General features: G+C 40.9%; 1 protein-coding gene and 1 pseudogene across 2 annotated transcripts in view; one reads left to right on the forward strand and one right to left on the reverse strand.

Moving 5' to 3' along the window:
• Positions 1 to 19,630, reverse strand: part of GPR142 (G protein-coupled receptor 142) — a 104,856-nt gene that overhangs the window by 84,843 nt on the left and 383 nt on the right. The gene's annotated exons all lie outside the window — the stretch shown is intronic.
• Positions 18,106 to 18,213, forward strand: LOC130297878 (U2 spliceosomal RNA; annotated as a pseudogene).

Here is a 19,630-nt window from a genome sequence, read left to right on the forward strand (position 1 = left end):
GGATATGCATCTCACAGTCCTATCAGCTTGAGACCCTGCACTTCCCCAGGGCTTACTTGCGTTGCACCCCAATAGTCTGTGTAATTGTATATTATGTGTAAAGGACCTTTGATATGGTCACATGGTTATTAGTCACATGTTAAAGTCACATGTTTTGTTACCCAGAGAGCACCAGGTGACCAGATGACTCGCAGCTAGCCTATGGGCTCCTTGCTCAGCCCCCCTTTATAAGAGGGGGAGGGACTACAATCTCTCTCTTGTGTTCCACTTTCTGTGGAGGTCAAGTCCAGTCCAGCTGTAAAGACTGTACCATCTTGTCTACCTCAGTAAAGCTACCGTTAACCCTGACCTGGCCTTGGACTCTTATTTGCCCTGCCTAACTAGGACTAGCGGTGCTACCGTTTGGGTGGTTCTCGGTAAAACCACGCCCTGGCGTCACGAACATTTAGGGGTTAACACCATCTGCCCCTGGGCTACAACATCTGCCCCACCCACCTCTCATCCCACCCCCGTGGCGCACCACATTGCCATCTCGTAAAACAGGATAATCTGAGCGGTTTGATATATAGGATAATTGGAAATAAAAAGATAAATCGGTAAAATTGGTAACTTACCTTAATTTTAAGAGTCTGGAGGGTGGAGACATCAATCCCCTTATGAGTAACTCCACCCTCCAGACTCATAAGAAAGGATTCAAATGGTTGTATTGTCGTAATTTTTGTCCTATGAAAAGAATATATCAATCTGCTCAGCTCCTCTGGCTCTATAACATGCTGTGGGTCGGCAACACCACTTGGCACTGGAGCTCTGAGCATGTTATAGACTTGACAAGATTCCTTTAACCCCCTCCCGACAACTGACATACCTGTACATCATAGGTCGGTGTGAGGGGAATATGGGGCCGGCGTGTCAGGTCCCCATCATACCCATGCCTTCTGCTATCAGCAGCTGAGATCTGCCAGTAATGACGAACATTACATTAAATGCAAGTAATCTCTGTTGTCTAGTGGTCCCATCAGCTCCTCCAATGGGGTAGCTGGTCCTTGGTGTCTTCCCTGGGTCTGCAATTGTTAAAGGATATTCCAGGGGAAAACATTTTTTTTATATATCAACTGGCTCCAGAAAGTTAACCAGGTTTGTATATTACTTCTATTAAAAAAAAAATCTTAATCCTTCCAATAATTATCAGCTGCTGAAGTTGAGTTGTTCTTTTCTGTCTGACAACAGTGCTCTCTGCTGACATCTCTGCTTGTCTCGGGAACTGCACAGAGTAGAAGAGGTTTGCTAAGGGGATTTGCTTCTAAATTGGGCGGTTCCCGAGACAGGTGTCATCAGAGAGCACTTAGCCAGAAAAGAACAACTCAACTTCAGCAGCTCATAAGTACTGAAAGTATTAAGATTTTTTTTTTTTTTTTTTTTTTTTATAGAAGTAATTTACAAAGTTTTACTTTCTGGAGCCAGTTGATATATAAAAAAAAAGTTTTTTTTTCCTGGATAACTCCTTTAAAGCCTTCGTCAGGCTTTAGCAATCCAGCGCCGATAACATAGATTAATGTAATGCAATGTAAGCCATCCACTGATGGGTTATAATAGGCGCTTACACAAAAAATGTGTAAAGAAAAAAAGTAGAAAAATATATATTTAAAAAAAATAGAAAAAAAAATCCCCCCCCCCCCCCAATAAAATTTTAATCCCCCCCCCCGTGCGCAATTGTCAGAACTATTAAACGATGATGTTCCTGATCCTGCACGGTCAACTGCGTAAATGCAAAAACATTTCAAACGCCAAAATTGCAGATTTTTGATCACATCACAACCCAGAAAAAACTATTATAAAAAGTGATCAAACAGCCAAAACTGCACAAAAAAGTGGAATCGTTGAAAACCAAAGGTCATGGCAAAAAAAAAAAATATATATATATATGTACCCTAAGGCTATGTTCACACGCCAGAATTTCTGTGCAGAATTTCGCATTGGAATTCTGCACTGAGATTGCGCAGCGGCAGAGGCCCATTGATTTCAATAGGATTCTGCTGCGCTGTGCACATGTCCATTCTTTCTGCGGACTTCGCGCGGAATGCATTTCTATCTATGAGATGGGGCGGTCCTAGCATGACATGCCGGCGTCCGCAGAACGTCTGCACCGAGAACATAGCCAAACATAGCTATCTATAAAGCTAAACCTAAACTACCCATGTTTGGTATCATTGGAATCGTCCTGACACATAGAATCAAAGTTTGAGGGGTTGTGAAGGGGTTAAACCTCTCTAGTAAAGAGTAGGATGCCTCCAGCTGTTGCGAAACTACAACTCCCAGCATGCCCGGACAGCCAACGGCTGTCCGGGCATGCTGGGAGTTGTAGTTTCGCAACAGCTGGAGGCCCCCTGGTTGGGAAACACTGCTCCAGTACCTTATTCTAGCCCAGTGTTGGTCCTAGTCAGTCTAGTTGCTCTTGTTTCTGGGTCCTAGTGCCCTCCCGTTGATTGTGTTAGAGAGTCATATTTGCACATTGGGATTTTTATTTGGGATAATTCCAGGGACAGTGAGGGTCAGTGCTGTCAGGGTCGGTGTACAGGGACAGATCAAGGGAAAGTTTCAGGGAAAGCTAATCAATGTTGTAGTCTTCTTCAATTCCTGACCACCATTTTTTGTATGTGCCATAATCTGTTCTAACTTCTCATCATCATTCAGTTTCGGTCATTTATTGGTGACCTTCTATTGTTATTATTTGTAACCTCCTCGTACTGATACCAGCTTTTATAGATGAGTTTTTACATAATTCGGCCCTACTGTAAGTCCTGGAGGTATCCGAGTTCTGGGAGCTACTTATAGGACCCAGGAAAGCCAACTGTTATAGCTAAACTTCAGTTCTGCTGCCCAGTTACAGTCTTTTGGTGGGGCACACTATGGCCGACACTACATTGGGGATCAAAAGTTTGGGCACCCCAGGTAAAAATTTGTATAAATGTGCATAAAGAAGCCAAGGAAAGAAGGAAAAATCTCCAAAAGGCATCAAATTACAGATTAGACATTCTTATAATATGTCAACAAAAGTTAGATTTTATTTCCATCATTTACACTTTCAAAATAACAGAAAACAAAAAAAATGGCGTCTGCAAAAGTTTGGGCACCCTGCAGAATTTATATCTAGTACTGCCCCCTTTGGCAAGTATCACAGCTTGTAAACGCTTTTGTAGCCAGCCAAGAGTCTTTCAATTCTTGTTTGAGGTATCTTTGCCCATTCTTCCTTACAAAAGTCTTCCAGTTCTTTGAGATTCCTGGACTGTCTGTCACGCACTGCTCTTTTAAGGTCTATCCATAGATTTTCAATTATGTTGAGGTCAGGAGATTGTGAAGGCCATGGCAAAACCTTCAGTTTATGCCTCTTCATGTAATCCCCCGTGGATTTCGAGGTATGTTTAGAATCATTATCCATTTGTAGAAGCCATCCTCTCTTTAACTTCAGCTTTTTCACAGATAGCATCAAGTTAGCATCCAAAATTTGCTGAAATTTTATTGAATCCATTTTTCCTTCTACTCGTGAGATGTTCCCTGTGCCACTGGCTGCAATACAACCCCAAAGCATGATTGATCCACCCCCATGCTTAACAGTTGGACAGAGGTTCTTTTCATTGAATTCTGTTCCCCTTCTTCTCCAAACGTACCTTTGCTCATTCCGGCCAAAAAGTTCAATTTTAACCTCATCGGTCCACAGAACTTGTTTCCAAAATGCATCAGGCTTGTCTATATGTTCATTTGCAAAGTTCAAACGCTGATTTATGTGGTGAGGACATAGAAGAGGTTTTCATCTGATGACTCTTCCATGAAGACCATATTTGTACAAGTATCTCTTTATAGTGGAATAGTGTACCACAACTCCAGTGTCTGCCACATCTTTCTGGAGGGATTGTGCAGTCAAACGTGGGTTTTGAATTGTTTTTCTCACAATCCTGCAAGCTGTTCTGTCTGATATTTTTCTTGGTCTTCCAGATCTTGCTTTAACTTCCACTGTTCCTGATGACTGCCATTTCTTAATTACATTCCAGACAGAGGATATTGACATCTGAAAACGTTTTGCTATCTTCTTATAGCCTTCTCCAGCTTTGTGAGCGTCAACTATTTTCAGTTTCAGATTCCTAGACAACTGCTTAGAAGAACCAATGGTGCTCATTGTTGGGTCAGATGAGTCTGGTCATTTAAAACCTTTGAGATTAACATCACCGGGTCTTCCCAGAGGATGATTGAGAAAATCCATGACACTGGCAGGTCTCAGCTTTGCAAAGAGGGCAGTGCATGCTATAAATTCTGCAGGGTGCCCAAACTTTTGCAGATGCCATTTTTTTGTTTTCTGTTATTTAGTGTAAATGATGGAAATGAAATCTAACTTTTGTTGACATATTATAAAATGTCTAATCTGTAATTTGATGCCTTTTGGAGATTTTTCCATCTTTCCTTTGCTTCTTCATGCACATTAATACAAATTTTTACCTGGGGTGCCCAAACTTTTGATCCCCCCCTGTACATGGGAACACTCTATGACTGGCACTATATAGGAACACTCTATGACTGGCACTATATGGAGGGACAATTTGTGGTTCACACAGTATGTAGGCGTTTTCAAAGGGAAGTGGGGCAGTTTTTACAGTGACTCTACTAACTGAGGAGAGCCGACCAGGAACATCTCAGCCGCTGGGGAACGAGGGGTTAACTCCGCCACACAGCGCTGCACTCGGCTGATCTCATTAAAGCCAATACACAAATTATTATCGACCGCTCGGAGTAAATAAAGACATTAACAATAATTGATGCCGTTAATATGTGTGTTCTCCGCTCCAGAAGAGGCCCACAGGGAGGAAGACAGTCAATAGATTTCGTGTTTCCTATGTGTGACCAGGATTTAGGGGGGCCGTTAACCCTTTCCCCTCACTCAAAGATATGGGGTGATGTTTAACAGGTACCAGACACCAGAGAGCTTGACAATTGAAAGAAAGGCCATTTTACGGTATTTTTCTTGTAATTGGAACCCGCATAACATCCACCATATAGTGTTGAGATACCACTGAAATATACAGAATATGTATAGTAATACCACCATATAGTGTCAGGATACCACTGAAATATACAGAATATGTATAGTAATACCACCATATAGTGCCAGGATACCACTGAAATATACAGAATATGTATAGTAATACCACCATATAGTGTCAGGATACCACTGAAATATACAGAATATGTATAGTAATACCACCATATAGTGCCAGGATACCACTGAAATATACAGAATATGTATAGTAATACCACCATATAGTGTCAGGATACTACTGAAATATACAGAATATGTATAGTAATACCACTATATAGTGTCAGGATACCACTGAAATATACAGAATATGTATAGTAACACCACCATATAGTGTCAGGATACTACTGAAATATACAGAATATGTATAGTAATACCACCATATAGTGCCAGGATACCACTGAAATATACAGAATATGTATAGTAATACCACCATATAGTGTCAGGATACTACTGAAATATACAGAATATGTATAGTAATACCACTATATAGTGTCAGGATACCACTGAAATATACAGAATATGTATAGTAACACCACCATATAGTGTCAGGATACCACTGAAATATACAGAATATGTATAGTAACACCACCATATAGTGTCAGGATACCACTGAAATATACAGAATATGTATAGTAACACCACCATATAGTGTCAGGATACTACTGAAATATACAGAATATGTATAGTAATACCACCATATAGTGCCAGGATACCACTGAAATATACAGAATATGTATAGTAATACCACCATATAGTGTCAGGATACTACTGAAATATACAGAATATGTATAGTAATACCACTATATAGTGTCAGGATACCACTGAAATATACAGAATATGTATAGTAACACCACCATATAGTGTCAGGATACCACTGAAATATACAGAATATGTATAGTAATACCACCATATAGTGTCAAGATGTTACTGCCAAATACAGAGCATGTACAGTAATACCATAATATAGTGTCAAGATACCACTGCCATATAATTGGTACATACAGTAATACTACCATATAGCGTCGAGATATTACTGCCATATACAGATCATATAAAGTAATACCACCATATAGTGTCAAGATACCACTGAAATATACAGAATACATATAGTAACACCACCATATTGTGTTAAGACACTACCGCCATATACAGAGTACACACAGTAATACCACCATATAGTGTCAAGATACCACTGTTATACAGAGTACGCACAGTAATACTACTATATAGTTTCAAGATACCACTGCCATATACAGAGTACGCACAGTAATACCATGCCACCATATGGTTCTATATATTTCAAATAAAACTACATTAAATGTCCCATTCTTGGGACACCCATACATATTAACTCATTGTATATTGGGTTGTGTAACATTACGTTCTAATTTTTCACCATGTTTCTATCCACATAGGGGAACAATTTCGGTATGCGTTGCCAAATGATCTACACAGATCACGGAGAGACGCAGATTATGTTGGGCGGTTGCGTTGCGAAGGCCTAGTGAGTTCTGTACACAAGTCCTGTCACCTAGAATAGGGATTGTGCAGGGAACTCACTGGACGTCATACAGTCGCCTTGGCAACCCAATGGCCTTGTGGCACCGTATCTCTGGGGCTATAGAGAGGACCACTAGAGGGCACAATTGTACAATACAGAGTAATACTGGGGCTAGGCCATGGTATAGGGGTGCATTTTTGAAGGATGGGCCTCCTCATATAGAAAGGTTTGTTGTTTAGTAATGGGTCGAGCTACGTGACAACCCCTTTTGGGCCTATGAGAATGACCATATTGGTTTTCTCCAAATTACAAATTCACCTAGCAGGGGTTAAAGTATGGGGGTGGGCAAAGGGTGCAGTTCCACCCAGGAACCTGAGGGGGTGCCATATGTTTATCTATGAAGAAATAAGGAGAGCTGTAGAACATGTGACAATTCTAATATTGGTTGTCACCCAGCTTTCCCAGAATCAGACATAACCAAGAATGAGATGATGCCCATTGTCCCTGCCAGCCCCCCGTAAAGGTTAAATGCGCGGGTAGTCAGCGGGGGCTCGATCTCAGGTGACAGCCGCTCTTATATATGCTTTCATGAATGCCAAGTGTGCAGGAATAGATGGCGCTCACATATCTCTGAGAGCTGATGTCCCGTGAAATCTTAGATCTACATGTGAGAACTTGACCCCTGAAATCCCAATCATTCCTCCCGCAGCAATCAATAACATTGATCGGACTGTACGGGTAGAGATATAGCATGAAAATATATATATATAGTGCACTGTACGGGTAGAGATATAGCATATAAATATATATATATATATATATATATATATATATATATATATATAGTGCACTGTACGGGTAGAGATATAGCTTGAAAATATATATATAGTGCACTGTAGGGGTAGAGATATAGCATGAAAATATATATATATATAGTGCACTGTACGGGTAGAGATATAGCATGAAAATATATATATATAGTGCACTGTACGGGTAGAGATATAGCATATAAATATATATATATAGTGCACTGTACGGGTAGAGATATAGCATGAAAATATATAGCACACTGTATGGGTAGAGATATAGCATGAAAATATATATATAGTGCACTGTACGGGTAGAGATATAGCATGAAAATATATATATATAGTGCACTGTACGGGTAGAGATATAGCATATAAATATATATATATAGTGCACTGTACGGGTAGAGATATAGCATGAAAATATATAGCACACTGTATGGGTAGAGATATAGCATGAAAATATATATATAGTGCACTGTACGGGTAGAGATATAGCATGAAAATATATATATAGTGCACTGTACGGGTAGAGATATAGCATGTATGTATATGTATATATATATATATATATATATATATATAGTGCACTGTACGGGTAGAGATATAGCATGTAAATATATATATATATATATATATATATATATATAGCGCACTGTACGGGTAGAGATATAGCATGTAAATATATATATATATATATATATATATAGCACACTGTACGGGTAGAGATATAGCATGTAAATATATATGTAAATATATATATATATATATATATATATATATATATATATAGTGCACTGTACGGGTAGAGATATAGCATGAAAATATATATATAGTGCACTGTACGGGTAGAGATATAGCATGTATATATATATAGTGCACTGTACGGGTAGAGATATAGCATGTAAATATATATATATATATATATATATATATATAGTGCACTGTATGTGTATAGATATACATGTATATATATATAGTGCACTGTATGTGTATAGATATACATGTATATATATATAGTGCTCTGTATGTGTATAGATATAGCATGTAACAGTAAGTAAAAATACATCCACAGAGTGCTAATAGACACTGCCATAATTGTAATGTCCCAGTACAGGACATAGTCCTGCACTACACTTAGGCCCTGTCAGGTTGAGTCCCTCAGTGACCTGGGGGCTCTCCTGCAGTGTCTCCCCTACTGTTATTATAAGTGTCATTTGTTGTCATAGGATTATAGTCAGTGCATTGATGTATAGCTAGTCTAAAGGACCTGTGAGAGGTCTGCAGGACCTGTGGAGTGTCACATGTTATGTTGTCACATGATGTTACCCAGAGAGCCCCAGCTTAAAGGGGTACTCCAGTGAAAAACTTTTTTTTTTTTTTTTTTTAATCAACTGGTGCCAGAAAGTTAAACAGATTTGTAAATTATAAATATAATAGGAGCGCGCGCTGGGAAATAGCTGGGAGAAATGACAATAGATAGAAAACAGAAATTATGTCCTACCTTAAGATTTGTAGTGCTTCATCATAATGGGACAATGTACATAGGTTTCTGAAATATGGATGAGGATTGAAAAAATGAATGGAGGACAATAATATAGTGCAATAAGTAAGTGGTATGGTACCATTCCATTTACTTATTGCACTATATTATTGTCCTCCATTCATTTTTTTCAATCCTCATCCATATTTATATATTATATATTATATTTATATTCTATTACTCATTTTTGTACGTCATACAGGAATACGTACTGGAGCTAGCGCAGCAGGGTATAGTAGCCCACAGTCTCCACCAGCGCGAGTGATATATTTGTTAGATTTGTAAATTACTTCTATTAAAAAATCTTAATCCTTCCTGTACTTATTAGCTGCTGAATACTACAGCGGAAATTATTTTCTTTTTGGAACACAGAGCTCTCTGCTGACATCATGAGCACAGTGCTCTCTGCTGACAACTCTGTCCATTTTAGGAACTGTCCAGAACAGCATATGTTTGCTATGGGGATTTCATTTAACTCTGGACAATTCCTAAAATGGACAGAGATGTCAGCAGAGAGCACTGTGCTCGTGATGTCAGCAGAGAGCTCTGTGTTTCAAACGGAAAAGAATTTCCACTGTAATATTCAGCAGCTAAAAAGTACAGGAAGGATTAAGATTTTTTAATAGAATAGAAAATTTACAAATCTGTTTAACTTTCTGGCACCAGTTGATTGAAAAAAAAAAAAAGTTTTTCACCAGAGTACCCCTTTAACCTATGATCCGCAGCTTGACCAATGGGCTTTGGCTCAGCCCCCCTCTATATAAGGGGGCGGCCATTACAATTCTCTCTCTTATCTCTCCATCACTTTACTGAGCACAGCAAACACCAGAGATCTCAGTGCTAGTGTTCAGCACCTGGAAGGCCACAAAGCTACAGTCATTCCAGTAAGTCAAAGTCTATGTCTGCTGTCACTACAAATAGTCAAGTCCAGCCTAAAGTCAAACCTTAAGATAGTTATCTGAAGTCAATTACAAGTCAAATTGGTCTCTCCAAGCTGCGAGGTCCTTCTGGGTCCCTGGCCACCTCTCTGGGATTCTGGCCTAGCTGTGAAGATAATTCCATCTGTCTAAACTCAGTGAAGCCTCCGTTAAACCATAACTGGTTGTGGACTCTCCTTTCACTGCCTAGCCATTGGAATAGCGGAGATACCATTCGTGTGGTTCCAGTATCCAAAAACCACTCTGGCGTCACGAACATTAGGGGTTAAAGGGGTATTCCAGGAAAAAACTTTTTTATATATATATATATATATATATATATATATATCAACTGGCTCTTGAAAGTTAAACAGATTTGTAAATTACTTCTATTAAAAAATCTTAATCCTTTCAATAATTATCAGCTGCTGAAGTTGAGTTGTTGTTTTCTGTCTGGCAACAGTGCTCTCTGCTGACATCTCTGCTTGTCTCGGGAACTGCACAGAGTAGAAGAGGTTTGCTATGGGGCTTTGCTTCTAAACTGGGCGGTTCCCGAGACACGTGTCATCAGAGAGCACTTAGACAGAAAAGAACAACTCAACTTCAGAAGCTCATGAGTACTGAAAGGATTAAGATTTTTTAATAGAAGTAATTTACAAATCTGTTTAACTTTTTGGAGCCAGTTGATATATAAAAAAAAGTGTTTTCCTGGATAACCCCTTTAACAACACATTGCCCAGGGGGTTAATACCATCTTACCCCTCCACCCACACGGCTACACCCCGTGGTCCCACCATACACCGTAGGTCACCATATAATGTTATAGTAACCATGCCTGAAAAATCCTGCCCTACAGTGCTTATAAAAAAACATGCCATAAAGTGCTTAAAGGGGTATTCCAGGAAAAAAATAATTATATATATATATATATATATATACACATACATATATATCAACTGGCTCCAGAAAGTTAAACAGATTTGTAAATTACTTCAATTAAAAAATCTTAATCCTTTCAGTACTTATGAGCTTCTGAAGTTAAGGTTGTTCTTTTCTGTCTAAGTCCTCTCTGATGACACCTGTCTCGGGAACAGCCCAGTTTAGAAGAGGTTTGCTATGGGGATTTGTTTCTAAACTTCTAAACTGGGCGGTTCCCGAGACAGGTGTCATCAGAGAGGACTTAGACAGAAAAGAACAACCTTAACTTCAGAAGCTCATAAGTACTGAAATGATTAAGATTTTTTAATAGAAGTAATTTACAAATCTGTTTAACTTTCTGGAGCCACTTGAGATATTATATATGTATATATATATATATATATATATATATATATATATATATAAAGTTTTTTCCTGGAATACCCCTTTAAATAACTATTTCTAAATAATACTGCCATATAGTTTCTCAAAGAAAAGTTCCTAAATAATACTAACATAAAATCTTCAAAAGGTGTACTGCAGAACTTCTAAACATACCCCTATGAACATGATAGGGCAGTGGTCTCCAAGCTGCGGACCTCCAGATGTTGCAAAACTACAACTCCCAGCATGCCCGGACAGCCAACGGCTGTCCGGGCATGCTGGGAGTTGTAGTTTCGCAACATCTGGAGGTCCGCAGGTTGGAGACCACTGGGATAGGGGATAAGAACCATGATGGCAGGGGGTCATACACCTGGCATGATGTGCACACAGCGCAGGGCACAGTGCTCCCCCGCCCATGTCAGTGTTGTCCCCTGATGCCAGGCTCTTCCTCCTGAAGACCAGAAGCCAGGAAACTATATTTCCTGGCAAGCAGATCTTGGCAGTGCCCCCACGTCCAGCAGCCCCCTTGGCAGCAAACGCAGAGAACACAGAAGAGGAAAAACTACACAGAGACAACAGGCAGCTGAACAACAAAGACACAGAACGCAACAAACCTAAAGGGAAACCCAAGGGTTAAAGGGGTACTCCACCGGAAAACTTTTTTTTTTTTTTAAATCAACTGGTGCCAGAAAGTCAAACATATTTGTAAATTACTTCTATTAAAAAATCTTAATCCTTCCAGTACTTATCAGCTGCTGCATGCTCCACAGGAAGTTGAGTAGTTCTTTTCTATCTGACCACAGTGCTCTCTGCTGACACCTCTGTCCATGTCAGGAACTGTCCAGAGCAGGAGAGGTTTGCTATAGCATGACTCTCCTACTATGGACAGTTCCTGACATGGACAGAGGTGTCAGCAGAGAGGTGGTCAGACAAAAAGCAAATGTGTGGTCAGACAGAAAGCAAATTCAAAAGAAAAGAACTTCCTGTGGATCACAACAGCAGCTGATAAGTACTGGAAGGATTAAGATTTTTTTTTAATAGAAGTAATTTACAAATCTGTTTAACTTTCTGGCACCCATTGATTTAAAAGAAAATATTTTCCAGTGGAGTACCCCTTTAAGGGTAAAGAATGCTAAATCCTTGTACTCGCTCCGAGGTGCAGACCAAATCCATTGCAACAAAGGGGTCCACAGCGCTTGGTGAGGATACAATAATGGTCAGACCCCCCAGAGATCAAAAACCTAAATCCTGTGGATAGGGGATACGTTTTTTATGCATGATATTTCTCCTTTAAAGGGGTACTCTGCTGCTCAGCGTTTGAACCAACTGTTCCGAACGCTGGAGCCAGTGTCGGGAGCTCGTGATGTCATAGCCCCACCCCCTCATGATGTCACGTCCCACCCCCTCAATGCAAGTCTATGGGAGGGGGCGTGACGGCTGTCACGCCCCCTCCCATAGACTTACATTGAGGGGGCGGGGCTATGACATCACGAGCTCCAGCGTTCGGAACAGTTTGTTCCAAACGCTGAGCAGCGGAGTACCCCTTTAAGATTAAGAGGTGAATACTGTAGGACGTATTTGTGACAAGAGCATACTGTATGTGGGTTTTTTTCATCCTGTGGAACGCAGGTGGAAGGTGGGTGAGTAGTTACTTACTGATAAATGACCGCCCCCTCATGACGTCACGCCCCGCCCCCGCTGTCTTCAGCCATTCAGCCCTTTCAATTCCCTTCCAAGCAGAAACTGTAGGAGGACTTTGAATAACTTTGAATAACTTTAAAGGGGTATTCCAGGAAAAAACTTTTTATATAAATCAAACTGGCTTCAGAAAGTTAAACAGATTTGTAAATTACTTCTATTAAAAAATCTTAATCCTTTCAGTACTTATGAGCTTCTGAAGTTAAGGTTGTTCTTTTCTGTCTAAGTGCTCTCTGATGACACGTGTCTCGGAACCGCCCAGTTTAGAAGAGGTTTGCTATGGGGATTTGCTTCTAAACTGGGCGGTTCCTGAGACACGTGTCATTAGAGAGGACTTAGAAAAGAACAACCTTAACTTCAGAAGCTCATAAGTACAGAAAGGAATAAGATTTTTTAATAAAAGTAATTTACAAATCTGTTTAACTTTCTTGAGCCAGTTGATACATATAAAAATAAGTTTTTTCCTGGATAACCCCTTTAACAACAAACAAAGGAAGCGAGTGTGTGAGCTTTATAGTGTGTGTGCGTGAGTCCGAAGTGTGGGGACTTACAATTAAATGGGCACTCTCATTAAAACAAATTTTTACTATTGCGCTCATTATTGTAAATATAAATATGTAAATGAAGTTTTTCTATGTTTATTTGTGTTTAAAAAAGCTGCCACTAGTATCTCCCTACTTGTCAAAAGTACATTTCCCCCATCTCTTGCAGAGACTTTGGACTCCTGCTGGCCTGGTAGAAGTCCAAAAGAAGAAATGCTGAGGGGGGGGGGGGGGGGGGGGAGGGGGGAGCAGCCTTAGCTAATCATAGCTCATCTCACACTGAACTGCTCTGGGCTGTGTGTAGCAGAGTGAGGGAGGAAGTTCTCCTCTGTATGTCTTCAGATGATGTCACGCCTGCTGGGAACGCCCCTTCCCAGTCTGTGAATCTGACTGAGACTGAACAGAAAATACCGAGCATATCAAGGTAGAAAACTAACAAATAATAAAAATAAAGGCAGGGGGTGGTTTATCATGATGGGGGCAGTGAACGGAGAGGATTACAACATTTAACAAAAACACGAGAGGTACTCTTTAAGGGGACTTTAGATTCGGGGAGTTTAGAGGAGAGACAATTGTATTATATATTATAATATTTACTGTCTGATTTCCCATTACTAAAATGTCCTCCAGCTGCTGCCAAGGCAAATAAAATCATGGGAGACATCAATAGGGGCATAGATGCCCACGACAAGGAATAAATTCTACCGCTGTACAAATCACTAGTCAGAACACACATAGAATACTGTGTACAGTACTGGTCAGACCACACATGGAATACTGTGTACAGTACTGGGTCAGACCACACATGGAATACTGTTGTACAGTACTGGTCAGACCACACATAGAATACTGTGTACAGTACTGGTCAGACCACACATAGAATACTGTGTACAGTACTGGTCAGACCACACATAGAATACTATGTACAGTACTGGTCAGACCACACATAGAAATACTGTGTACAGTACTGCTCAGACCACACATAGAATACTGTGTACAGTACTGGTCAGACCACACATAGAATACTGTGTACAGTACTGGTCAGACCACACATGGAATACTGTGTACAGTACTGGTCAGGACCACACATAGAATACTGTGTACAGTACTGGTCAGACCACACATAGAATACTGTGTACAGTACTGGGTCAGACCACACATAGAATACTGTGTACAGTACTGCTCAGACCACACATAGAATACTGTGTACAGTACTGGTCAGACCACACATAGAATACTGTGTACAGTGCTGGTCAGACCAATCATAGAATACTGTGTACAGTACTTGTCAGACCACACATGGAATACTGTGTACAGTACTGGTCAGACCACACATAGAATACTGTGTACAGTACTGGTCAGACCACACATAGAATACTGTGTACAGTACTGGTCAGACCACACATAGAATATTGTGTACAGTACTGGTCAGACCCCACATAGAATACTGTGTACAGTACTGGTCAGACCACACATAGAATACTGTGTACAGTACTGCTCAGACCACACATAGAATACTGTGTACAGTACTGGTCAGACCCCACATAGAATACTGTGTACAGTACTGGTCAGACCACACATAGAATACTGTGTACAGTACTGCTCAGACCACACATGGAATACTGTGTACAGTACTGGTCAGACCACACATAGAATAATGTGTACAGTACTGCTCAGACCACACATTAGAATACTGTGTACAGTACTGGTCAGACCACACATAGAATAATGTGTACAGTACTGCTCAGACCACACATAGAATACTGTGTACAGTACTGGTCAGACCACACATAGAATACTGTGTACAGTACTGGTCAGACCACACATAGAATACTGTGTACAGTACTGGTCAGACCACACATAGAATACTGTGTACAGTACTGGTCAGACCACACATAGAATACTGTGTACAGTACTGCTCAGACCACACATGGAATACTGTGTACAGTACTGGTCAGACCACACATAGAATAATGTGTACAGTACTGCTCAGACCACACATAGAATACTGTGTACAGTACTGGTCAGACCACACATAGAATACTGTGTACAGTACTGGTCAGACCACACATAGAATACTGTGTACAGTACTGGGCCACCAGTGTACAAGAAAGATATAGTAAAGCTGGAGAGGGTTCAAAGACGGGCAACCAGAGTAATACGGGGAATTAGAGGACTACAGTACCCAGAAAGATTATCAGAATTAGGGTTATTTAGTTTAGAATAAAGAAGGCTTAGGGGCGACCTAATAACTATGTATAAATATATCAGGGGGCCGTACAGAGATCTCTCCCATGATCTATGTATACCCAGAACTGTATCTATAACAAGGGGGCATCCTCTACGTCTAGAGGAAAGAAGGTTTCTACAACCAGCACAGACAGGGGGGTTCTTTACTGTAAGAGCAGTGAGACTGTGGAATTCTCTGCCTGAGGAGGTCGTCCTGGTGAACTCTGTAAAAGAGATCAGGAGGCGCATCACTAGGGCCGCAGCAACGAGACCTGGCAAGTATAGCTTCCCCTCCAGGGGACTACTTACGGGGTGGCGGGGGAGACTTTATAACCTCACCATCCTTTGGATAGGGATAAGATGTCTTAGGGCCGGAGTACCCCTTTAATTACAAACCTGGAGAATTTTTTTTCAGCATTTCCACGCTGGGTGCTGGAGATTTTTTGGATATTTTTCTATTATATCCTATATCCTTGAATCTTAGCTGTGTCTGAAGCAGCGTTTATTTTCATGCACCGGAGTGTTTTTTCATCATTACTAATAACTGGAAACAAGGGGCTTAGCTTTAGGAGCTTTTTATGTCTTGGTCTTGTATAGAGCAGGAGGAGCTGAGGAGATATTTATACTGTTATATAGTGTTGTATATAAAAGATTCCGATAACTTGTCATTTATTAGTGTAAATTTCTGCTCATTCTGGGCTTAGTAGTCAAGTGGGCGGTGCTAATATAGACCGCTGTATATAAGAGTGCACATAGTGAGCTGCAATCACTGATTAGCACCACCCACCTGACTACTAAGCCCAGAATGAGCAGAGATTTATACAACTACAACTCCCAGCATGCCCAGACAGCCTTCTCCACTGTACATGATTCCAAAGAACCTGCTCCCTTTATTTAACAGACCTAGATTAGATATAGGCTTTATATTCACTACCCTAATCTATAAAAAATCAGCACTTTTACTTTGGGTGCCTATGGTTACCTTCTTATAGATTGTAAGTGTGGTGGCCCAGTACAGGAGATGCACCCCTGTACCCTTGCTGTCCTGTCAGGCAGCCTCCATACAGTGTCCCCTGGGCCCCTGCACCTGTTCCCCTTGTTCCTGTACTTCTATGCCTACGTTATGCAGTATGGTGTACATAAAGTGTTGTTATAGCTTTAAGACCTGTTGTCATGTGATTAACCTGTTGTCATGTGATTGTAACCCAGTGAGGTATCAGTGACCATGTGACCTAAGGGTGACCTATGGGACCTCTTCCTAGTCTCCCCCATATAAGCCCTGGGTGGATCTAGCTTATTCTCTTGGCTCTTAGAGCCTTGTATGCTGAGTTGCAGGGAGGTCAAGTCCTAGTTGTGTGTCTGGAGTCCAGAGGAGGCCTAAAGTCAGTCCAGCAGCCACGGATTCTCAAGTCCATTGCCCCACAGGTCAAGTCAAAGCCTGGTAAGCTACAGAAGGGGTGAAGTCAGTCATAGTCTGCAATAGTCAAGTCAGTCCAAGTCATCCTATCTCCAGTCAGCGTGGCCTGCATCCAAATTGTCAGAGTCCACTATAAGTCCCAGCAAGCCCTAAGATTTCTGAAGTCACTGGTCACCTCCTTGGGCCTAGCCAAGCTGTGTAGACTGTTACATCTGTCCTGATTCAGTAAAGCTGCTGTTGTCTGTAACTTGGCGTCTGAGCCATAATTTGCCCCGTGCCTAGCCCAAGATCCAGTGGTATTCCTTCAGGTGGTGTAGAGGATAAACCAAGCCCTACCATCACGAACACAAGGGGTTAATGCCATCTGCCCCTAGGGTAATTCCATCTTCCCTCATCACACCCTCACCACATAAGCTCTTGTGCCCTCAGTCCTCTCACCTTACTTCTTTATAGATGATAAGCTCTTGGATGCTGCGCCTTCTAATTCTCTCCTCTACACTTCTCCATCAACAATATACATAATAACTTTACAAGACATGTCGGATTGGACTGCCGGAGGCTATCTAACCAATGCCTTGGCTACTGGGGTCCCTTGGTTTGTCACACTTCCCCCCAGAACACTATACATAGACTTTAAACATAAGGTTACATTTACATTTGGTTACCTCTGTCACTGCACGTGTGATGAGGAGCTCTCAGGAATACCTTCTGGCCAGCAAAGTTATCCTGCACTGGGACCTGGAGGAAAGTACATACTCGCTAGAGATGAGCGAACTTAAAGTAAATTCGATTTGTCACAAACTTCTCGGCTCGGCAGTTGATGACTTTTCCTGCGTAAATTAGTTCAGCCTTCAGATGCTCCGTTGGGCTGGAAAAGGTGGATACAGTCCTAGGAAGAGTCTCCTAGGACTGAATCCACCTTTTCCAGCCCACCGGAGCACCGGAAAGCTGAACTAATTTATGCAGAAAAGTCATTAACTGCCGAGCCGAGAAGTTCGTGACGAATCAAATTTACTGTAAGTTCGCTCATCACTAATACTCGCTATAGACATGGTTTGGACTGGATTGCTTCTCGGCCTTTTGGCTAAGATCAAGTGTAGTATCTGTTCTTATCAGTTTCATGCCGGTGGTCCACAGCACCGGTGTTGGGCTGGTGGGGATGGGTGCTACATGGAGGGGGACAGGTGTCCCAGGGCGTTCCGGGGCTGGTTCTGAGGAATCAGCTCAATGGCTCGGTGACTTGTTTCCTCCGGTCTCGCCATGAGGCTGAGAGGTCTAGAGCCGAGGTACTTTAGTGCCTCGGGGAGTGGTGACCCTGAGGTACTGAAACTTACTGGGAGGATGGACTCACTGAGTGGAAAGACTGGCACCATGAAACTCTTCACCTTGTGGCACTCACTTATTTCTTTTTGTTTCACTGTGTCACTTTTTGCGTGTTGTGTGTCCACAGGATTGTTAGGATGCGGTAGCCCTTCTGGGTGTCCCTCCTGGCGGTCTAGGGGGAGGTGTGTGTGGCCATTAGGTTCCGCACCACCCTGCAAACACCCCAGGTACTCCTGCATGGGCAGGGTACCGACCGTTATCGGCTCTGCGGGCAGATACCTTGGCTAACACCAAGGGGGATGCCGGGAGCATTTGTGGTCCCTTAGTAGCTTCGGCAAAAAGTACATGGTACATTTATGAAAGGTACAATACACAATATAATACATAACCTATTTACATGGGGGAAACAACTGCAGGGGGCCCTGGGAACACTGAGGTACACTGCTGACAGGGCAGGGAAGGTATGGGGAAATACCATCCCGTACTGGGTCACCACAATATCATTAATAAGGAAATAAAGAGAAATATACAGAGAGAGAGAGAAAGAGAGAGGAAGAGAGAGAGAGAGAGAAATGGATATCTATATATACACATGAAGAGAGATATTGATTAGTAGATATGATAAAGAGAGAGATACTAAAGGATACTTTTAAATGAGACTCTAGCGTGAGTACCACTTGATACATGTATTTGTTCCTTTAAATATAGTATCACTGCACTATACTCTGCATACTTGATTGATAGATATTATAAGAAAGAGATACAATAAGATACATTTAAAGATTAGACAGATATTAGATAGATAGATATGAGATAGATAGATAGATAGATAGATATGAGATAGATAGATAGATAGATATGAGATAGATAGTATGAGATAGATAGATGGATAGATATATAGATAGATAGATAGATATGAGATAGATAGATAGATAGATAGATAGATAAGAGATAGATAGATATGAGATAGATAGATAGATAGATAGATAGATAGATATGAGATAGATAGATAGATACGGGATAGATAGATAGATAGATAGATAGATATGAGAGAGATAGATATGAGAGAGATAGATAGATAGAAATGAGATAGATAGATAGATACGATATAGATAGAAATGAGATAGATAGATAGATAGATATAGATATATATATATGTATAGATAGATATAGATAGATAGATATGAGATAGATAGATATGAGATAGATATGAGATAGATAGATATGAGATAGATAGATATGAGACAGATAGATATGAGATAGATA

Source organism: Hyla sarda, chromosome 13 (assembly GCF_029499605.1).
Source record: "Hyla sarda isolate aHylSar1 chromosome 13, aHylSar1.hap1, whole genome shotgun sequence".
In the NCBI taxonomy this organism is placed as follows: domain Eukaryota; kingdom Metazoa; phylum Chordata; class Amphibia; order Anura; family Hylidae; genus Hyla; species Hyla sarda.